Source organism: Bombus huntii, chromosome 6 (genome assembly GCF_024542735.1).
Source record: "Bombus huntii isolate Logan2020A chromosome 6, iyBomHunt1.1, whole genome shotgun sequence".
Lineage (NCBI taxonomy): Eukaryota > Metazoa > Arthropoda > Insecta > Hymenoptera > Apidae > Bombus > Bombus huntii.
The window spans coordinates 7,368,425-7,393,483 of record NC_066243.1 but is presented as its reverse complement, the minus strand read 5'-3'; the positions used below and the strand labels follow the sequence as shown (position 1 = coordinate 7,393,483).

General features: G+C 33.1%; 1 protein-coding gene across 10 annotated transcripts in view; it reads left to right on the top strand.

Annotated features, from left to right (window-relative positions):
* The window catches only part of LOC126866564 (dual 3',5'-cyclic-AMP and -GMP phosphodiesterase 11-like), a 140,388-nt gene that overhangs the window by 18,291 nt on the left and 97,038 nt on the right, over positions 1-25,059 (top strand). Inside the window, exons 1-2 of one of the 10 annotated variants that reach the window (XM_050620326.1) lie at positions 1,356-1,580; positions 5,319-5,595. The exons of 6 other annotated variants lie outside the window; for them this stretch is intronic. The gene's annotated coding sequence lies outside the window, so the exon portion shown is untranslated. Of the gene's footprint in view, positions 1-1,355; positions 1,581-5,318; positions 5,596-25,059 lie in introns of those variants that run through there. 3 more of the 10 variants (XM_050620322.1, XM_050620327.1, XM_050620323.1) reach the window with 3 other exon arrangements.

Below are 25,059 nucleotides of genomic sequence, written 5' to 3'. Positions count from 1 at the left end.
TTGCAATACATAGTGGAGGGGGAATAAACCGTACTCTTTCTTTATAAGCGTTTTATACAGCTGTATGAACTACATATGTATATAGACACTAGATGCGTGTATATGCGGCACTGTACATATGATTGTGCGACAGAGAGTAGCGTGGCGTGTACTGGCGTGTAGTCTAGAGTCTAGACTCTAGACTGCTGCGCTATAGTCAGGGGCGAATCAAGAATGGATGCCAACACCCTGCATAATAATGCAGCGAGATATAATTAACCTTACACTGTACTTCTATAATTAGCTACCTTCCTGTCTTTGAATTCTACCTTTCTATTCAATATTAATATAAGATCTATATAATATGTAATATAATTTGTTTTTTCTTTTGGCGAGTAAAGAACACACGTTAAATTACAGCTTATAACTACTTCAACTTAAATATATCACTCGCTGTACGTATATTTTCCTTCCGATTTTATCTTCCCTCTTCGACAAATGGTCAGTGTGAATGAAACTTGCAAATAATTTCTTTTTTCCCTGATTACTTTAGATACGTATTGTATTTTACTACGATTACGATTTCGTTTTTAAATTTCTAAATTATATGTACGCGATAGCTGTCACTAGCGATATTCGATATTTGTAAAAATAAAGTATCGGTATCTTCAAGGTATATAAGAACAACGTCTGAATTAATAATAATATCGTATCAGTTAGCTTTAATTCTTTTTATATTGGTATATTCGAAGCGCCGTATATATTTAAACAATTATATGGTAGCTTTCGATACATTCAAATAAACGCTTCACTTACGTAATGCGCGCTATGATCAATTTCTGTAAATGAATAACTCCTACAGTGACCCTATGCTAAGTATTCCAAGAAGCAATAAGCCTAGGTAGATAGCTTGACTAAAGTAATTGATTGCCGGCTATATCTACAAGCTTGGCTGTATTTTGTGTTACGTAATTCCTGAAATGACCTCTTCAGTTTTATTAAAGCATGGTTCAAATAAGATAATCGTGTTGATTAATCGTGGTCATAAGAAACGTCAGAATTTCTAAAATATCGCCAATCTCCGTGAATGATCGTAAATTGCAAACTTAATACAAATTTCGTCCGTTAGTCAATATTTTGGTCAATCGATCAATATTCGTACAACGTGTGCAGAGCTTCTTTACGAGAAGATAATATCGTTATTTCGCCCGAAATGGATGGCGAATCAATTTTTTCCAGGATCATTTGTATTTACCATTGTATTTACCATTTTAATGAGAAAACGAATCGTATGTAACGATGATCGGGAAGATACGGCCCTGGGTGCAACGCGTATAGCACGCGGTCGTATAGTGAGAGTCCAGGTTCTGTCGTTGAAGCAGACGAGAGTCAGTGCAGGTCGTGCGGCAGGTTCGTCTGCTTCGCCTGTTTCGTCTCTGTGTAAGCTTTTCGCCTTGTATGAAAATCGTCGATATTAGTCACGCTTTGAGAAGCAGCTTTTTGCCAAACCTCCGGATAACAGGCGGTAACGTAACCATACGTGTCGATCTTACCGCGTTGTTGATGTTGCGGTCGACGAACTAAGATTGTCCACAATGAAGGTAAATAGTGATGTGCGTCGTTCGACTAGATGATCGAAACGGCGAATGCAATTAGAATCATGAGGCTTGACATTCGACGGAAAAATCGATCACACGATGGCTTCGTGTCATATTTTGTTGACGATATTACAAAACAGTGGTCGATGATGATCGGTATAAAAGATAGGTTAGTGCGCACGATAAAACATCGCGTAGTGTTATAGCTAAGTAACGGTATTAGATGGTTGTATAATGCAGAACTCACTATCTATATATCATAACATCAGTTCTCCGATCCGAATTCAAATTTTACAGATATCTTAACTTGTGATCATTAAAATATTCTTTTAAATTCAAATACGAAATTGATGAAACTGATAGGAAGCGGGAGAATAAGTGATAAATATTGTCGTTACAGAAATTTTATAATTGATTGAAACATATTTATCTACGAATCACAATTACCTATACTTCTTGAGTAAGAAACTAGAAATTAATATTGCAGCATAAATATGATAATTCACATATATTAACTATCAGTTTATTAATATATTAATAAGTATCCTATAGTAACCTATCCTATAGTATCCTATAGTATATTTTCAATAATAATGGGAATCAAATTAGCTTATACATACTTGATACTCAATTCATATATACATGCATATACATACATACATACATACATACATTTTTTCCGTGTATTTCAGAATAACGTAAACGTCTAACGTCACAATAACGAATGCACGAGCCTGCAACGTGTAATTTAGCATTTCATGTGGTCTGATACGGATTGTAACATTTTAAATTTGACACGTTTAAAAGATAGACTACAATATGATGATACAGAACGTTGTTATGATTAAATTAACAAGCTGAAATTGATTTGTTATCAGTTACCGCAGGTATCGTGGAAGAATTTCATTAAAAATTGAACGCAATTTCTGAGACACCGAAGCACGAACAATATTTCAGATATCGCTAATACGCATCGCCTGACTTGGATAGATTTATCAAAGATTTACTTTGTTTATCGTTCATTATTGCTTGATCGTTGGAACGATAATATGTATGTATTAGGAAATGGTATTGAGAACTGCGAAGCGAAATTCAAAGAAGGTCATTGTAAACTGCGATATAATCCTATCTACGTTGAACGCTAAAAACTATGCTTACCGACTTACGAAAATCCCCTTTTTTTCAGCCGAGGGATTCGTGCATGAAAAATAAGGGTCTCTGCCGTACCATTTCTCCTATAGAATGAATAATAAGGAAATTTCTTATATCTGGCTAAAATTTGTTTGGTATGCATAACTACTTCCTTGTCATTTATTCCAACAAAGCAATTTACTGTTATTTCTCCGTATCCACGATAGATTTCATATTTCCGGCCGCGGTATCAAATATCATACGTGAAGCTATTTCCTCTCATAGAATCGTCAAACGTTATTTTGTATTCCCAATAGCATTTATTATCAAATTAATAATATTCCATGTAACGTTTAAGAGATAGAAAACTATATAAATCGTAAGAAAATCGTTCAAAGTCGCGGAAAGCATAAAATCAGTTCGTCAAATGTCTCGAGATGTTTTTTAGCCACAATCAGTCAGCAGCACGCGGTTTACGTCGTACGTTGTAGCGGTGTACGTTTTGCGTAGCAGGCCACGTTACGTCAGCGACGCCATTCGGTTGTGGCGTTACAGCTAATAAAATATATTTTTCTGGCCGGCGAAGACTGCGCAGCACCAAAAATGGTAATTATGGAAACTTTAAGGGCGCGTGATTAACTTTCTCGTTCAGAATATTAAAATGTTGTTTACCTACATTCGCGAGGTAAGAAGATCCATTGAAAAGGTTACTCGGACTATTTTCGTTTTGATAAATGGCAATTCCACGCGTGGCAGCAGCGAACAACTTATGCGATTTCCTTATCTCGATTTACGTTAAGAAAGATCAGTCGTATGTTTCGGCAATAAAAGATGTTCTAGAAGGATATTCGTGTTTATCGGTTTATACATGGATTACGATACCGTGTTATACGATCCGTAGCTTCATTGCCGTTCATAACTTTCCAATCTTCGTCTGATTATGCAAGACATAACAATGTAACTGCCAACGATGAGATAGCAAGATATCTCTCTACCAAGCTGCATAAATGTCATAGCGTATCGTTATTATTGCCATTCAAAATATTCGATCTAATTTTCTAATATTCACGATTTTAGAAAAGAAAACGAGCCAAAAATAACGTGGCTCGTTATTTCTTTCGTTTTAGCGGAATTCTCTTTTTTCCATTGTCTTTTTATTTTTAATATGGTTGTTTTTTAATGTTTCGTTCCTTCTTACTTGGTATACTTCTAATAACTTCATGGATTATATAATATTCAAAGACAAAATTATTCTGTTACACTGTATGATTCTCATAACACTTCGTCCTTTTATTGCTTGACTTCCATGCTATTCATTGTTTTTATCCGTGTGAATGTAAATTAATAGTTGTAATTCAAGTTCTTTGATATTAATTTAAAATACGGTGTGCGTGTGTGTGTGTAGAAGCTCGAATCCCCATTCGTATTTGTTTCATTAAGAAATCTTCCTTTCATTGAATAAATAATCCAAAATCTCTGAATGATAGATTTAAGTGCAAAGTGCAAACGGGAAGAATTATCGCTTTTCCCGAAGTATACAAATATTTACATCTAATCAATTATTGATACAACGTGGGTACCTATTGCAAAACAAATAGCAGTTCACTTCGGTCAATGCATTTGAAGATAAGACGAATTTTACGCAAAGTAGTCGTACTTTGTCTAAGTATAAGAAATACGTTATAGATAGAAGTAATTTTATTAACTTGAAATTACAACTTTACGTTCGTACGAGATACCATTTGATGTTTCAGCGTAATTCTCGTATAAATATTCATTATTATACAATGATACTTTCAAGATATTTTCAATTTATATATTTATAGAATATTTTTATACAATACAATGATTTACCGAATGCAAATGTTTCGATTCTATGAATGTACATATTTAAAGAAATGTATAAAAAAGAAACCACAGAAAATATGTGTTAAATTAAAAACATTTACAGTTATGTTATTACGGTAAAAATGTGACAAATTTTACATTCACTGGGGCCATCGTATTGTCCTATAGAAAATAGTTAAACCTTTTCACCTTCTATTTTGCCTACTTACGAGAAGCAACTGTAATAAGAGAATCGTAATATGGTCTTAAAAAGTTCGAAATGTTACAAATTAATAGGATGCACTTGATAGACACATAGGTGTTATACTATCCACCGGTTTACTCAAGATTTTTATTTCTCTTACATGTCATATGCGCTTGTAAAACATACTACGATAAAATCGATTACAATGAGAGTTTACGTCAATCTATACTTTGCTTATCTCCTTATCTTTCTTCCCCCCATAAATTCTGCTATTGGCAAGGTACGAAACCAATTGTATGGTATTATTTCATTGGCAGTTATGCAGTAGTTTATTTCCATTCATCACGTACAAATTGAGAATGTCTTATTAGCGATAAGTTATCGTAAAATAAACTATTGTTTATCGCAAACCATTAATTATTAAAAATTAGCGGTTAAATGCTAGAAACGTCTTCGTTGAGCACATAATGCTGCTGGTAATCGTTGCTCGCAGTTGCTCCATAGAATTCAATTACGTAAATACATATCCGAGAAGTTACTCGTATACAGACAACGTATCTTATTTCGTCGTTCAACAGCTAGTGAGAATATACAGTAAGATGAAACGAAGAAAAGAAACAACGATTTCGTGCGACGTCGAAGGTATCAGTGGTATGAACTTTTTAAAAAGAGTCGATAAAACGAAATTGTAGTGATCGCGTCTTAGTGGCCACATGTTTTCCCAAGGATGTAAACCAGCTACGAAAAGAGACTACCTAATAATACGAGACTTCTTGGACTGTTGGATCTCGTAGAAGAAAAACTGGATACGTGCAACGAAAAACGAAAATCGTGAATTCACGTTACGCCAGACATGTAAGTTCTTTTTGTACAAAACGTACGTAGCTTTAACTATTCTATTTGTGTTGACACATGAAATATTAAATTTGTATAGATTACGTATTTCCTCGTCTGCTTTAATTACGGACTCTGCGAAATATTTGTTTTATTTTTCTTTTTAAACGAAGGTAGTTTTAAGCTTAGGTAGTAGTATAGGCTTATGCTATGGAAACTTTATGTATTCGCGTAGCTTCTGAACGTTAGTAGCTGTAATTTTTGAGAATTAATTTTTAAATTCATCCTCGTAACGTTAATGTTACACGAACATTATACAATATCGACATGCGTTCGAGAGGACAAATTTTTTAATCTGAAATTTGATAATTTTTTGGAGCAACGTCTACCGATAGTATACTGCAAAATTCTTCTTTCCCGAAATATCAACGTAAGCTATCTTTTGTGAAAATTCTATAATTTATTCTAATTAACAACATTGATACTTTCTACGGATTTTACTCATACCTGCAGTAGATAAATTTCGCGATTCGCAATTGCACAAGCTTGAAAAAATTATCTTCGATATGCCAAGGTAACGATGCTTACTATTCGTCTACTTTTCCCGTACTTTTCCATTTCTCTTAATTGGTGACAGCAACCTTGTTACGTAAATCCGACAGAGTTTAAAAAAAGATCATTAGTAGATACAAGTTCTAGGTCCAGTTTCATCTAAACATTTGGGCTGCTATATTATATTCTTATTCTAAAAACCGCAATATCTTGCAAACGAGCAATTCGTAATACCTGTGTTTAAAATTATTTAGACAATGAATTAATAGAATCAATCAATTAATGAAACAAGATCGATAATTATCATCCCGATTACTAGTCTCTTGTTTGTATAACTGAAATTTGTATAATTTAATGTATCCAAGAGGGTTAAACATTTTGTATACTTTGAAACAAGAATGAAAACATTACACGCGTATACAGGGTGTTTCTTAATTACTTTCTTATTCGTTGTGATAAAAAAAATGTTTCAGGCAAAATTTGTGCGGTACCGAGGAAGTCATAATGTGCTTTTATCCATTTGATTTTACGATCACCCTAAAGGTTGAAAGGTCCATTAAAGATGGCATACAAATCCGTAAATGGACTTTTCGTTATGTACTCTTGTAGCTGACATTTAGATGTTTTCAAAAGAAAGAAAATAACAAGAACAAAGAAGTATTCTTTTATCGGTCTACTTATTTCATAAAAGTACTCTCGAAATTAATAGAGTCTTTCTTTCCTTTTATTGTGATTCTTAGCATCCGCATATTTGATCTTTCACGACAATAATTTACAGTCTTCCTTAAGGACAGAAACAAACGAAGTCGAAACTTTGCAATTTCGATTACCAACTGGGAATGTCAACGGAGCGAGTCTCCAGATAACATCGAGCAATGTCGCTTTCACTCGATGGTAGACAACGCTTAGCTGTCGCTTTTGTTTTCGGTGAAAGCACGGCTATCTTTCCCGTGAACCTAAACGATTGTCGCATTCGTTTTATCATCTTCGACGAATCATTCTATCGTCTACGTGGCATAGGCTAGTAACGAGTTGGGAATAGTAATTGATATTGTTACATCGATGGTCGATAGTTGCGTGCAGCAAGCTCATGCCGCGGCTTTGCCTTCACTGACTCGTTAGCTTTATTGATAATCATACCTTACCTGTCTGCGCATAACCTGTTCGCTTACCTGTACCGATTTCTTGCCGGATGTCTGACGTGAAATCACTTTCCGCGGCGAATTCGAGCCGTTTTTTAAAGCTAACTTTTAATCTTCATACGAGTTAACTATCTCGATAAAAGCTTCGACATGTGCGCGCCGCGCCGCGTTAATGTTAGTTGGCTAACTATACGATATATTCCATACGATGGTAAAAGCGAGAGAGAAAATTGAAATGTCCATCGATAAGATAACGATTGAAACCTGCGAGAACGTCGAGTTGTCGGGGAAAGGACAGAAAACTGTTTAAACTAAATAAAATGTTTAAACTATGTGGAACTGGTTTTAACTTATCAGAAATATATCGCGAGCGAGCGAGTTTGTGTCTCTTCTTTTCAATATTATTCGTTTAAAAGTAAAAGTTGCCAGTTTAAATGCCTCTATGGTTTTGAATCTTCAATTAGTAACATGTACATACCTAATGACTGTCTCTAATGAATACCTCCCTCGATCAACGAGGAGAAAACAAAACTAAAGCGAAACGTCTTCCTCTAGTCGTTAATGATTGACCATGTACCTAGCATGTACACGTGTGTTTCATCTGATTACGTGAATCTGGGAAATGTATTAATATTTCTTTTTTCTGGCATTAATAAAGCGTGTGACACTAAGTACATTCAGCATCAATGAAACGTACATGATTCGCGTTCGAAGCACTCGAGTATAGTAAACGAATATTTGTGTTGGAGGAATTTAAAGAATCTCAAACGCTGTACCTTTCCTGCAAGGATATATGTCCCTCATCACAGACACAACGGAATAACAATGTTAAACGAATCAGGAGAATGGCCACTCAATTACATGCAACTGTGCAACTATTTAGGAAGATCGCATGGCTCGCATAATGCACCAGGAATAGTTAAAGAATATGCTGAGAAAACATGAACAATCTTATCGATGTGTCACAGCAAATTTACCTTAATCTTGAACAGAATTCTATTAAAGACAGAGTAACGAGAATTATTAAAAAAAGTTCTTTTCGAAAGAAAAAATACTAAGAAGCTGAATGAATAATATTATCTTTTCTGAAATCGTAATTTCGTAGGGAATACAGACAATGAATTAACGAAAGAGTACAAGAGGCCACCAGCTTACTCATTTCAAAGAAATCAAACCTACTCTTCATGACGCTTAAATTGTTGTCAAAAGGCTACTAACAAATTTTAGATCCGTTTATGGCTCAGCAACCGCCGTATAAGCGTAGCGCGCAAGACGTAACTCAACGTCTCAGCACTAACCAGAAGGCAAATTGCCTTCAGCCGGATTCTCACTGACCATTCTAACCTTACGTATTCATTAACGAAACCACCACCAACTCGATGCCAAATCTTGTGAAGCACCTACAACCATGCAACACATTTCACCGGACTGCCCTATAAATTTTCATTTGAAAAAAATAGTTGCAATATTAAAGTCAGCGCGAAGCCAAACCTGAAGAGTTCTGAAAGTATTCATAGCTTCATAGCATATGGTGATATTTAGTGTATACGAGCGTAAATGTATCGCTTAAATGGCATTTACAGCGATTTACATAAAGGCGATGTTGCCTGTGTCACTGTTTAACGCTATTTAATCATCATTTACAAATGGAAGTTACTTGTGAATTCTATACTACAGTATTCCAACTGGTACGTAGGATGTTACACGATAAAAAACAACATTTTTTCACTTATAGCGTTATTTGCAAGAAATCTTCAACTGATTACTTGCATTTGCGTGAACTAATAACAATCGCGAATTTGGTGGATGAAAAACAGATCGTTGCGTTTGACTGGCTGAAGGATTCGCCCTTATCTCTAAATAATATCTATGTTGAAGTTAGATGCATTGACGATTGTCAGCAGGTATCGCATTTGATGATCTGTCGAATATTTTCGAGCTGCGCAAGCTGGTAATAAAAGAATAATTATTATTAGCTCGGTATGTTTGCATCGCGATATTTATAGTTAAGAGAAAAACAGTTTTTATAGAATTATAGTTTTTAAAGAACAGAGACATCAATTGTTATGGATCGTTGCATACTTTTCCATTTAGAGAATTCTTTTACTTAAACTGGACATATTTTGTCAAAGGTTTCCGCATCGATTAAATTAATGCATTTAGTCAACGCAGAATTTTTGCAACGGACAAAACGACGTTTCAATCATATATCTGCTTCTTATAATGTTTGTACTCTTGTTTTTTCAACATACTACGTCTGCGAATGCTATTTATACGTGACTTCTGCGTTGTTTAATTAATCACTATGTGAGAACATATATCTAGATACGAAAATACTAAAGACTATGTATAAATACTTGTATTATTTGTACGTAGAAGATGAACTTAGAAATCGGTACAAATTGGATAGAAATGTGTTCAGTGTAAATAATTAATAGTTACGAGAAAGGTGGTAGTTGATTTATAAATTTGTCAATATTGATGGAACGATTTTATCCATTTTCTGACTGTCATAGTCTTTAGATAAATATAGATGAAACATTTACGTCTCATGCGAAATCGCATTTGCCTTATGAGACTTCTATACGTCGGATATATCATAATTTTAATAAGATGATTTTAATTATGCGTAACTCATTCGGTTAATTTAGAAATCGTTGTTGACTTCAAATTCTATACATTTTATTACACTTTGGTACTTGCTGTTTTTGGAAATAGCGTACTTCGATACTTGCTATTTTATAAATTTTAATAATATGAGAAATGTGTAGAAAGCATATAGGTATCGTTAAATGATTTCGCAAGAGGAACGTGAAAAGGAGCAATTCCTTTTTCTTTTTTATTTTTTTGATATTTTTTAAGATTTTTTTATAATGAGACATATTCTTATCTATCACAATCTTGTATGCACTGTCAAAATATATTCGAGCATACTCGAGTTATAACCGTGAGATGATCTTGAACATCAAGAAACTAATCAGATTGTCAAGCACTATAGTGGTACATATGTGAACTCGACTTGACTAAGGACACTTGAATTGTTTACGTTATAAACATTCGAAGTGATCTTCATCGGTTGTGATAGAGTCTCTGTGACAAGTTTCAATTTTTCCTAACATGACAGCACCACAAGCTTTAATTATAATACGTCACCATGTCCTCTGGAATAATAGATTGCTTCTTCTTTTAACTTTCAATGAAAAGAGATCCAATGACATCACATTTGATAAACATACTGAACACGATATGTATATGTCCATTGCATCTAATCTAAAGATTTAGAAATGTTTTTTTGCATATGACAGCACCTCGTGCAGATAATCCAGTAAAGATATTGGAGCGTCGTGATCCTTAGTTGCTTATTTTAGAAACTGCATTGCCAACGAAATTCGCTTCGAATATTTATAACACATATAATAAATTTACGCTTTCATTTAATCACTTCTTCGATGTTGAAGGTCGATCTGAAAATATAACTTAAACGTACGTAAATGTATTTTAACGTTCGTTATAAGATGCAATAGAGCAAAATGTTTTAAAAAAGTAGCGATGGCTTTTATTGTTTTTAAATAATACCTGTAAAAAGAAAAACGTTCCTTAAAAAACAATGTTAAATTCTCCTTTAAACATTTATTACATCATTAAAGATAAAGAGGATATTTAAGCACATTTATACTGACAATCAGACACCATTGTATAATGGCGCGAGGCTGATCATTGGGAAAATTAAGTAAAAGCAAAGCAAGCGATGCGGATATTAAATTTTCACCTGTAAGTAATCAGCTTTTTACGAATTTTTGGAAAATTAAATTCATGGAAAGCAAAAAATATACCAATTCTAAGTGGGAAGAGGCTCGTTAAAAACAAAGGAGATGTTCACGTATCCTCCATACGCTTGGGTAACCTGCGTATTTGAATAATGTCGTACAATCGAGTTCTTTGACATTTTTCATTTAGGTATGTAATACCTAAATGAGTAATACACATCATACGCAATTGTTGTCATACGAACGTTCGAGTGGGAAAATACTTGATAATTTTAATCGATCTTGCGGTTGATATGTATTTCTTGTCTCTCGATACATTATCAATATTGATAACTGAGTCGTTTCTCCTTGTAGCTACGTATATCTATATACATGACATATGCATATTCCTGTTCATAAGTCACTGGACACTTATTAAAGCTGACAAAATATATATATATATATATTCTTATTTCAATATTCCGTAAGACAATATGAAAGATCTGGCAACCGTATTTGGCAACAACCGTGTTCGTGTCAATAAAAATTGGTTACAAAACATTTTAGGAATTATCGAATTCCCCAAGTTTTCAAGTGTTGTGTTATGTTATTTATATTTGACCGTTTTCGGAAGTGCGCTATAACGTTTTGATAATCAGTAGATAAAAAGGACATGTATATTGCACGAAGTGATTTGTACAATATATACAATATGAGATACGTAACAATATGTATTTATATTATACTAATATCGAAAATCATTACCGATCATTTTCGTCTGTAATTACAAGATCATTTCGTCTTTCGTATTTAGTTCCAAGCAATAGGTTGCTGGTACGTTTTAGAGGACATTCGTAGGGCGTAAAACCGGCGTATAAAAGATTATTTTCTAAAGTTTGAACTATTCGTAAGATGCTGCTTAATGTCACCTCAGTCACATTCAAACGAAGCGAATAAACTTGGACAAAATAACGAAGCTTATTTTTGCGTATATTGACCCGAGGAATATGGCACGAGGCGCTTGAACTCTTAGGAGATTGCGTACAGTGTGTAGAACGTGATGGATGGACACACAAAGGCTACATAGCATATGTGAACTTCTGAACTCTGCTTTTTGTATTTTACGTTTATTATGAAAGTATTTAATAAATACATCTTTGACTACACAATTTATTTGACGAATTAAAAGATTACAAGCTTGGAACTTTAAGTATACGATTTTTTATGAATTTCAAATTGTATATTAAAAAGTTTATTTTTTATGTTGTTGTTAATGTAATTGTTTGGGCTAGTAACAGTACCTTTCTCGATTAAGTTTGTTAATATCTTCGAACAAATTTCTTATGCAAGTTCCTTTTTCTTGGCATTTGCGTCTCGCTATTATTTCCTAATTTGCTTTTTTTAATCATTGGGGCAATATTGCGACGTGTGTTTCGAATCGCCGTTTTGCATAAAAATGAAATTCTGTCGTGTTAGATTCTGTTTATGTGAAATTTGTATAGCACTAAATTATTACACGCTATCACATATACTACAAATGCTATCGTAACGAAACATTCCTTTCAGTTTTTCATTGACTTTTCTATATGCGTGGAAGCTAAATATACCTAAAATTTGTACTCGCCAATTCACGATATGTTTATGTAATTCTTGGCATCTTTACCTGCTTTTATCCATCGCATCGTAACCATCTCTTATTTTATGTTTTCAACTATGGTTCTGTAACAGTAATACAAAAAGTTTGTTTCCGCGAAGTTCTTTCAATTTTGATGAAGTTTCGACGTAGTTTCTGATGTTGTTAATCTCCTACTGGGTTCGTTCCATTTCCGTATAAAACGATCTTAGTTTTTTGTTAGGTTGATCGCTTTTGAAATGCAATACACCTACGTACTTCTTCTATCAAAGTAATAATACGCGAATGTTTTCGAACAGATAGCTCATTTCTACAATTGATCACCTCTTTGTGTACCGTAGATCTTAAAATAAGGAAGAATAACGTTTTTCTAATTTTATTCCTATCTCTTTTTAATGGCAGCTCCTTCTCGATAATAATACAGAAAGAAAGTTCGGTAAATTCTCGATATTATTTTACAGGTACGAATAAAAGGAATGTTATACAAACATGGGTCGTTTCAAGTTTTCTAAATAGTTATAAGGAACAAGTACGAAAGGTACAGCAAAAGCGATTTGCCGTTATGTAAAAATACGATGGCGATGAATGTAATCGCTAGGTGTTGATACTCGATTTCGAAATGTTCCTGCCGACAGGAGACTGGCAGCGGTAAAAAATTGAATTTATTATCCAACTAGTTCATCTTGATTTTGTTTCATCTCAACAAATCGATCGATTCTTCGCATCAGTTCACCACACATATCGATTTGTTTAATCGTGCCTTTTTTCAAGGTTATCCGCGCATAAAAATCTAGTGATGTGAAATCGGGCGATGTAGCCGGCTGCAGTATTGTTCCCTTCATATGTCCTATTTTTGCTGTAACTCTGTAATAAAGCTTCAAGCGATCCATATTCATATGACATTTTTTCCCCACAGAATTAAATCCGCGGAACGTCCCGAAAAGGTTCAGCTACAAAATATGTGGAATTAAATATGGAATTAAATGTGGAATCCAGTTAGAGATATATTAGAAACGCGTTCATAGATTTAGTCTTAAACCAAGTGGAGATTCGTTTCACGCCCCTAACCCTAATTCTAATGTAAACCCGACATATATATACAGGGTGGTTGGTAACTGGTGGTACAAGCGGAAAGGGAGTGATTCTACGCGAAAAAAGAAGTCGAAAATATAGAATAAAAATTTTTCGTTTGAGGCTTTCTTTTCGAGAAAATCGACTTTGAATTTTCGCTCGGTACGCGTGTGGTACATTATAACGGATCTCACTGTAGATCGTTGTTTCGATGGAAAAATGAAAAAAAAAATTAAAAAAAATTTTTTATTCTATATTTTCGACTTCTTTTTTTCGCGTAGAATCACCCCCTTTCCGCTTGTACCACCAGTTACCAACCACCCTGTATATATGAGGGCATATATATATGGGTGAGTCAGCTAAGACGAGCCACTCGAAAAACTTTTCCAATTTTGATGATGAGGAGAAATGTAAGAAATAAAAGTTGTTTGATTTCAATAGGGTTATTGCGTGATGGTCAAGATCACCATCGTCTTTTCAAATGAAATTATGCGTTGAATATCTACGATTCACGACTACTCGAGGTAACTCAAGGTAACAGATATAATAATGAGCGAAAAATGAAAATTCATGGCGAATGGTTCCCAAACAGAGTATACGTAGTGTACATTCTGATAAACATAAAACAAACAAGCATTGGACAAATGCACCAATTTTTCTTTCGAATATTTCTCCTTATCTTGAAAATTGAAGGAATTATTCAAGTGGCTTGTCTTAAGTGATTCATTCTGTATATGAGTAATTGCACGTTTAGATATTGATCTAATATATATTTATACATATAAATGTAATGCAATAAGATAAAATAACGAGTGTCTTAATGTCCATAAGTGAGCATCCGCTGATTTATGGAAAAGAATGTGTAGATAAATATTTATTTTCTTTCTTATCATTAGGCTACGTATCTTCCTCCAACTTCATATTTTTACGAACGTAGCTAAAAAAGTGGAATCTAAATAAAAATGTATTTTACCTTCTAATAATGATGAATACTGTACTTTAGACGTTTTCGTACGTTATCTATGCTCTACGCATTGTCCAACTTTTCCCCATAAACATCGCGCACAGACATCCGCAGTCTAGTTATCGTTAATTACTTCAGGTAATTCCTCTTTACGTAGATAACATCCTAAATAATAATAATTTAATGGTTATACTTCGGCAAACCCATACTTTCACGTATTTAGCCGGTGTAGTTTTTTTCTGACGTAAGTATCTGAATAGATAAGTAATTATGGGAGTAGGCATGCGCTAAAGTAAGGTAAGGTAGTAATCATACTCGTTAAAATTCTCACATAACCATATCGCAACTTCAGAATCTGTATACTGTAAAAATCTCATTTTCTCGTATTAAAGATAGAGGATTACCAGATTTTTAACATCTTTGCTTGTAGAATTTTTTTTTTAAATAGTGCGTATACTAAATCTTTTATTTCAATAGATGAGATGAAAAAACGAATTAAGAAGAATGGTTTAAGCGTGGATAAATGTACTTTATAATGACTAAAATGTAAGGAAACGAGTGGAAAAATGTTTGGAATGCATCGATGGAAGTTTGAGCGTTTCTTGTATACGTCCAAAGGAAAGTTATATCTCTCGAAAAGCATTGACAGATTTTCTACTTTACCTACTCCAATACATTTCTGCTCAGAATGACACGATCAATAGATGCAGAAGATATCGTAGGTATGGTTTGAAAAAAAAGTTGAATTGCACTTTAGAATCGCACCGATGCACTTCTCGTAAAAAAATCGCACCACGCGAAGATAGAGTTTGATAAAAGATCCAAAATTTTTCTCCGCAACTTTTTTCTATCCGCACTAGGAACAGAGTTATAGTTTTGCCAGTTACCAAAGCTAGTTAATCTTATTGTACTCAATTTCGCATAAATTAACGATGCTCAGAAGTTAACGTTACGATCCGATTAAAGTAGAAATTGCTACGTACTAGGTGTGTGTCATTTGTTATAAATATTTGTAAAGAAACATTAACCCATTTTCAAAATTATTAAAATTGAAGAAATCTATTTGAAAAATGTTGTTACATATGTACCTACCTATTTTCTTTTTTTTTTTTAATTCCTTCCATTCTTTTTGCATTCTCTCAAAATCTGTGTTCTCTCATTCAATGATCGTTTCGGTCCCTTAAGTTTGATGATGTTTCTCATCTGAAATTCGTATACAATAGTTACGTATTTCGTTTTCAAACGAATTACAGATATAAAAAAAGTAAAAAATTAATTGCCTGAACTAATTTCTTGAGAAACGTATCTATCATTATGATAACGTTTCTTTCAATGAGGGTGGCCTCAGACTATCAATAGGATGACATTTCATCATCAATAGGATGTCATCTGAAAGGATCACTATTTGTCAATATTTGTTAACAATATTGAGAACGTCGAAGTAGTAACAATACCATCGATTGTCTGAAAGCGCTCTGAGGTATCTAAACGTACGTTTGAAACTAACCATTGGAAAAGTTAGAAATTCAAATTAATTCCTTTGGTTTGGTATATTTAGGAATTCGGATTTCAGCTTTTTGTTTTGCAAACCGGAATATTTACATTTTTGATGATTAATTGGCACGACTGAATTTTGAAGATAGCCAAAGTTCGTTGTCATTAATTTTTTTGTCTCTACACACATCCAAATTTCACTGTGCTCTACTTTATCTTCGATGATTCATACGCAAGACAAAAAATCTGTTACTTTAAAATTGTGAAACTTTCTTTCGTCGGAAGAGATTTTTCTTAGACTTTAGTACTTACAAGTCCTACAATTATAAAGTTCCGGTTTTTTATGGAATATTCTGTAAACGTGAAATATCATGCTCTGTGAAAGAAAGAATTCATTCTTGGATGGAAATTCGTTTCGAAAGAATGAAACAAGCTCTTAGATATTCGACTGATTTTTTTTCGAGTACAATCTCCTAATGGCGTAAGTGGTAGCAAGTTTTTTAAATATGACTTTTTAAAATACTTTTTTGTTACTATATCTTACGTTACGAAAGAAGTCGTTTTTGTATGTTTATTGCCAAGAAGTTTCTTTTTTACGATCTTACGATATAAATAGCGTTAAACTAACGTACGAGCTATCATACACGGATTTAAAAACCGGCTCGGTGAGAAGCTGTCGTAATCCATTTAATAGGAAAAATAAAACGTGTAATCAGTTTATCAAGATAATTGTATAAAAATTGTTAAAATAGCTGTCGCATAATTGTATGTAATTAACCGTTAATGTACAACAACGTAAAAGTAGTCTTTGAACTCTTTAATGTGGTGCGACAGAACATTGATTATCCAAACAAGTCAAGAGACAATTCAGTTCGATAAATCAGTAACAACACCGGTTATCGATTACCCAGGCTAAGCATTTAGATAAAGTAAAAAGTAGATAAGAGAAAGAGAAAGAGAGGAAGGGGGAGGGAGTCAAATATCTCGATAAAGCTTAAACATATAATAGAAATATACATGTAACTTTGAATTCGAATTTCTATGTATCGATCACTAACGAATTAACGTCCTGATAATAAAAAGATCCGATAGATTCTCTAGAATTCGATATATTTTATCAAACACAAAATTGAAATATGCTACGAAATGTATATACAAGATTTATTAATCCTTTATTAACCCTTTCAAGGTGGAATCATTTTTAGCCTAATCGTTAATATATTTTCCCGATTGGTTTTCTAAAAAAGACATAATGCGTTACAAACTAAAAGTAGCTTAACCAAGTACGGATACATTGATCGCATAAATAAATAGTTATTTATTAAGTTAGAATATCGCGTATACGCATCTTCAAACGCCAAAGGATTAACGATCAAAGAAAATGTTTCAGCAAGAAAATATTTATTACGGAGGAACAAATATTATGGTAAAGAACTATTTTTTTATCGCCGCTATATTTTCCAAGAACTGAAAGTCATCGATGTTTCTTGACGGGATAATACATTTTTATTATTATAACCTCTGCCACTCTCTTTCTCTTTTTTTTCCTCTTCTATTACAATCGATAGAAAAGGAAATTCACGTTCATGCATAACGTATCGCTGACCTTCAATAACTTTCGAAGCAGTGTGCCTTATGTAAAGAAAAGAAATTCAGAGATCTGAATCTGCATCGAATTTACAGCATGATGAAACATCTGTCGCTTTTAACGTTTCTGTATTTCGATCCAACTCTTACTAGTCCTGCAATTGCTTGAAATATAAACTTTTATAGCTTCCCCGAACCTCTTTTTATAGCTTTTCTTTTTCATAATTATCTGTTGATTATGATTGGTCGGCATATACACGTACGATATATTGCGTAGCACTTAAAGTTGCATTTACATTAAACAACTTTTGGTCCTTTATCTACACGATCGACTCTATCGATCGACTCTTACAATGTCTCTCGTTCAAACAGAATTTCGATCAAATGGAATCTTCTAAAACAAATTTAATCACATGTTGCCCGTTTGTGTGCTATACTTTTGATTCGACAATGTTCGGTGTCGATTGTAAGTACATTGTAAAATCGTAATTAGCGGTTGATTGAAACAGTAGTTTACACAACATGTTGGTCATACAAATATTGGCTAACGGGATGGTATAAATCGTTTGGTCGAAAAATTGTTGTGTATCGTTGATTAACTATATTCGTACGAAAATTGTATTCACGTGGAACAATTTTCTGTTAGACGACCGAGTTGTTGAAAATTTATGATCATTCGGTTTGAAGTTGATCACGTAGCTAGCGTAAAATCGTAGTTGATGGGTGACTGAATAAATATGCAAATGCATAGTTTTATGCACATTAGCTATTTTGATGAGACAAAACTATCGAGAAAGTTGCAGTGTAGGTAAGTTTTTTAGTCGAACGACAATCGAAAATTGTCCGTAAACGCGATTTATGTACGGGAAGACTCGTGAATTTTAGATTCTGCAAATGTAAGTTCAGAATTATGTTATTAGAATGTTATTTTTTACAAGCACTATTTTATCGAACGATATTGATGGGATTTCAAAACTGGTAAGAGTGATAAATGTAGCAAAAAAATATCGATGTGCAACTCTTATTGCAGACATGACGTTCTGATAGATGGGCCGATGTTTTATGCTGGTGATTTATATCGTTGATTTAAAGGCCGGGAAATAATAGCGAATTTGTCGGTTTTATGCTCGTCGAATGTTGGAACACGAATCGAAGTTACTAAATTTGATCACTCGACCACAGTGATTTGCAATGAACAATATTAATGACTTGACAAGTTACAAGTTATAGGTTCTCCTTTACAATTTTACAATTCTACTTCAAACAGGATAATTATGTAACTCGTGATTTGTAAAATTTTCTTTTAAAATTGCATTCCTCCTACTATTAAACTTGATATGATTATATAGAGTGGGTCGTAACATGACGCTCTTAATAATCCGAAAAAAATGTATCAAACGAAAGTTGCACACTTTCCAAGAGAACATATGGACATTTTTTTTATCATTTTGCTTCTTTATCGGGATGATCTCTTTTAGTTTTTTAAATGAACTGTCCAATATCTCTTCTCAAACTCCGATAAAGCATGAAATTCTACGTAAAGTAACATTATACGAGACAGGGTCTAAAATTAATAATTACCGAGATACTTTCAAATTAATCTTTTGAAAAATATACTCAAATTAGTTATTTCGGAAAATATACGCCACCGGATAATTTTCATTGGCTTCGTAAAATCGACCACCAATGCCGCACCGGTGAAACCTGAATGTTTGATGCGGCATAATCGGTCACCAGATGAGCACTGAACATGACGCGACTACCGAGCATTACGCGCGGGACAGTCATCGTGCTGATACCATATTTTAACGATTTATTAATTAAGTACGATCGAATGATCTGGTGACCACAGGAATTTCGTCAGTGTCGGTGGTCTATTTCACGAAGCCAATTCTCTGTTGCCTAGCAGTGTATATAATTTAAAATGATTAATTGGAAAATGTGTCTCGCCAATTATTAATTCCACGCTTTATCTCGTGTAATAGCTTTTATGTAAAATTCGACGCTTCGTCGGAATTCGAGAACAAATGTTAGGCATTCTATTTGAAGGTCTGAAGGTGATTGTCACATCCCGATGAAAAAGCAAAGTAATAACAAATCGATTATGGTATCGTACGCCCTAAAAACCGTGCAACTTCTGCTTGAAGTATCTCTTCATAAAGCAAATGATTTATGAGTCATCTCAAGTTATCATGTTAGGAGCTCCACTTATAGTAATGTATTATAGCTAATGCTAACAAATCGTATCTAATAAAGTTAGGCGAATAATATCAATTCAGTTGTGCAAGAAGGCAAACAAGTTGTCTAATATAAATGTTAGTAAATTCCGACAGGTGTAAGTTTGTATAATCATATTGTTGTGGAATAGTTTCGAAAATTCAGAAACCTATTCTTCCGGTTCTCCGTGTGTCTTCAAGTTTCAAAGGATACTTTCTAAAGTCGAATAACTAAAACAGGGCAGAGCTACTAGAGAAGCGAGAATTTTGCGATACTTTAGAAAATTAGATCAAAGTAGAAAATAATTATCCGATTTACGTGACTTGAACAGCCCCGGAGTATAAATTCCGAAGGTTCATTATAAGATTCAGCTTGTTCAACGAGTTAGACTTACGATTAGTTAGTTAGTTAGATTGGTTAATGTCGATCGACTGATTCGATTATGATTGGGGATAAGAGTTGTTTGTAGTTCGAATTAAGACTCTTCTGATCGCTAGTAAAACAAGATTAACTATCCTTTGAGGAGATAAGGTTCAGCAAGGAGAAATGGATGTACAGTGGGTACAGAAAATATCCGCACGTAGTTTTATCTTGCAGCGAGGTGCTTTTTTTATTTGCTTCTATATGTATTTCGTTTTCATAGTAGCAAATCGAATGGCACGAACCTTAATATACTTCTACTCAATTAATTAGTATATAAATCTTATAATGATCGTAATAGTATATCAATATTCACTTTTTGCAGCCACTGTAGATATTGAAAATTGCTAAAACATTGACATGTTTTACTAGCTGTAGGACAGGTTTAAAATCGATAAAACAATAAAATGTGGATATTGAAGCATAGAATCGAGGTTTCAATCGTTTTAATTGATTATAGTGAAATATCTTTTAAAGAAATTAAATTAGTACAAAGAGGGAAATTATATGCTGTGCAAATAATTGTAATCTAAATAATATGACGGTATTTATATTAAAACAAATTTAACGATCTGCTAGACTAACTCATTTCATTTCACGGATGCTCGTAAAATCGTAAAAAATCAGTCATCGTCTGTTCTTCACGCTGCAAGACCGTTTTCTTTCTTTCACCACCTTTTCAGCATGTTTATAATGTTTCAGTATTTGCAATAAATGTTTCTTATCGCTGACGACGCGATGTAGGTTCCGATGGATCGTTGGATGTTGTTTATAAAATTTCTCTTTAATTTGATCGTACGATAGAAACATGTTCATTACTACGCGATAACGATAGTTCTATTTTTTCTTTAGTCACTATCCTTGGATCTTTTTTTATCAAAGATAAAATATCTATCACAAACATCACACAACTTTCTGTTGACTATCCGAGGACATTTATTGTACCGACTCTAATGTCAAAGTGAAAATCGTTCCGAAACAATATTCTTCTTCCGATCTTAATAAATATTGGATGTTATCTGCTGCATCTAGAGTGATATTTTTGGAATCGTCGGTGAGTCGATGGATCGACACGTACCTAAATTTTTAATATCGCTTCTCAAAGGAAGTATAGTGAGGTTGTGTCAGATGCTATCGAATCGATCATTCGATAGTTTCGCCTGGTTGAATCCATCGAAAGGGGCGAGGGTGTTTTATATTTAACATTTTCGCGTAGGAAGTAGAGCACAAATATCACACAATTTTACGATTCTGAAAAGATACAGGTCTTAATAAATACGCCAGAATTTTCTTCTTTTATCGTAATTAATAGACTGTACAAATTCAATTTTTATTCGATAATAATATTATTAGATTCATATTTCTGATTCTTATCCATGTATAATTAAATACAACGCAAGGTAAAATTTAAAAAATTGCTATCTCGGTAGAAAATTGTCTTATCCGTCAAATATTAAAATAAAATGCACTGTAATTTGGATATTCTATATATTTTCTCGTGCCACGTGTATTCTGTGCAATTTTGCACTTACAAGTTTTCTATAAATACATAGAAATCCACGGTGTACATAATTGATTTCACAATTCGCTACTAGAAACTAACATTTTACGTAAAAGTAACGTGCGATAGTAACAGATCAATAATGAAGGTTGAAGAATATATAGAAGAATATATCTCGTTCATGAGCAGAAGTAGTTATTCAAACATATCGCAAAATTTCGAAACAGGTGCAATTATTCGGCACATGTAGCTTCTAACTCTAAACTTAGAGATAAATTTGGGTAGATAAAATTGGTGCCGATAAAGAATTTGATGAAGAATTATACTACTACATATTATATACCCTGACTAATACCTGATTATAATAAAAAAAATCAGTTTACATTGTGGATTTCGTTGCTTTGGATCGTGTTTGCGTTGAATCCTTTTCGACGTAAACATTGAAAACGACGATAAGTTTACACAGTCGAATAGGAATCACAGATTAGTTGGAACAGTCTCCGATCAAGAAGCTTTCGTGGATATAGCAATTCGAACTGCATTCTGACTGCATTCTGACTGCATTTGCAATAAACAATTACTACATTCTAATACACAAAACATATATGTACGTATTGGTATGTATTGTATTGGATAATAAATTATTTCTTTCAAATGTATAAAAATAATATTTGTGAATCTGTTTCCATAATAAATGATATTATATTATACATCATATTATACGTATACATACTAGCGTTCATAAGTAGAAATTCAAAAACTTTGGACAATTTGTGCTAAAAGTATTTAAATTTGACCAAGATATATAAATTGTAACGAATTAATCTCGCGATATCCTATTACACATAGTGATAATCACAAGGAATAAACTGTTACGATTCAATTTATCCGTAATTTTGTAATTAAAATACTTTTTGTCGAGAAGAAATGTCCAGATATTATTGAAAGGTAATTACATGCATAAGTTTCGTTAACATTGCATCAGATAATAATGATTTATTTCGACACATTAGGTTATGTAACAAATATTGGGGCAAACAAGTCGAAGCGTTAAATTTTTTAATTGAAAAATGTGTTACAATTCCTAACAAGTAATTTTTTTTCTATTTCCCGGATATTTACGACTTTATCTTGTGATATTAACTTTAACGCATGACTCATGATGTTATGAGAAATGCGGTTTCCAATGGAAAAAACGTTTATAGTGAAAACTTTTGTTTCAACTATTGTTAGTAAGTACATATTAGGATATACCGATGGAGTTAAATATTTTGGAATGTTGTTTCGTAATAGGAAACGTACACTTTGATGACTCAGACATGCTTGTACTGACGTCATTAGGTAATCTGATTACTAAAAGCAAAACCGACAAATGAATGTACGATATGTACAAATTATGTACTTCGATATATATATGAAGTATATATACATACACTGTGTGATGTCAAAGTGTAAGTACTTATGTACGTAACTATTTATGGTATTAAGTCGTTTGATACATTTAACTACGTAAATTTTTAAATTCCCAAATATAAAGTATTAGGCAAGCGTTTAACGTTACTCTACTATTTATACATCCATAATATATATGTTTTATGCTGTTTTACAGCTTTACAAAAAATACATAATCGTTGAAAAATCGAAAAGTTATTAAACGCCCGAGCTTCCTGGACATTGATAAACACGAATATTCGTTTAAATGTACTCTCATTACGAATACGCCCACTAACTTGTAGCGTTAGCGGATGTACGGTGACATATTACAGTATTCTCCATCGTGACGTAACATGTTCCGCTTCGTTTATTCTATTTAGAATATCAGAACTTACAGCGTATCATTAAGCTCGACGACACAGTCGTCCTTTCCACCTCTTCGATAATTGAGATCGACGTTCATTGCAAAAAACTACAATACAATGTATGCTCGTAATGAATTATTATCCACCACTTTTGTTTCTCTAATATTGCCACCATAATTATTTATTACGAACATAGCGAAAGTTGATAATATAAAGGGATACGGGGCAATTTAGTTACTTATTATTATATTATTATTGTATACATTTTAATCTTACAAATAACATTTCTTTTCTTAAAAGAAACGATCTTAGTTATTCACTAGTCATTAAGCCCGCATTATGAGAAAATATATCAGCTGAAATTTTACTGACTGAACAATAAAATTATTGAGAATTGAACTACGGAAGCAAAATCTAGAGTTATATTTATAAAAGCTTTATTTCCAAATTATTTATATTATATTAACGTAAAGAATTTAATGTTTTATCTTCTTTCTTCTAGTTAAGGAACTTATAATAACAATGAAAAGTGGATAATTAAAGAAACTAAATGTTCCACATATTCACACATTTTAGATAAAACATGTTATTGTCATTTTAACGTCGTAAGGAATTTTGCAAAGATTTTTAAAAAATTTATATATATATATATATGTAATATCTATGATCAATTCAATATACTCGAAATTATTTCTCAAACTATTAAAGATGTAAATAAGTTTCTCATTTAAAAGTTGTTCGATTTAATGCAATGAAGATAACTAAATAGTACGTTTGAATTTGTAGAGACTTTTATATCAACTATCGTTTATCTGTAGTATTGTACTATAAAGTTCTATTATTGGCAATATATTATGAATTTTATGACGCATCCAACAACGTATATTAATTGTATGTTTGCATAGTAATTTGTAGGATATATTTATGACTCTCAGAGGCAGATCCTCTGAAGAATGCACTCTTCATTAACACTAACATAAAATCTTAAACACTCGCTTTAAATAATTTTCTCTCTACGCTTTAATCTTTCACGCTGCGAGTTAACAAGAAATATTCTGACGTTATCTTGTTAGAACTAAACTCTTTACGGCTAAGCTGCTATAAGATAATCAATTCAAAGTTTAAAGCGCAAACTAGTTTCTATAAGTGTCGAATACACTTATATCAGATTTTTGCTTCGTATTTAATATTGTTATTTCACTCGTTTTACTTGACATTTCAGTGAATGTGGAGGATATTTCAGACTAATGAAATGAATTCAACCAGTGAGCTGGGTGCCGATACCCCGTCTTTCGTCTTTCATTGCGGATGAATCAGCCGTGACGATCATCCAAAATGAAAAGAAAAATTGTGTTCCTA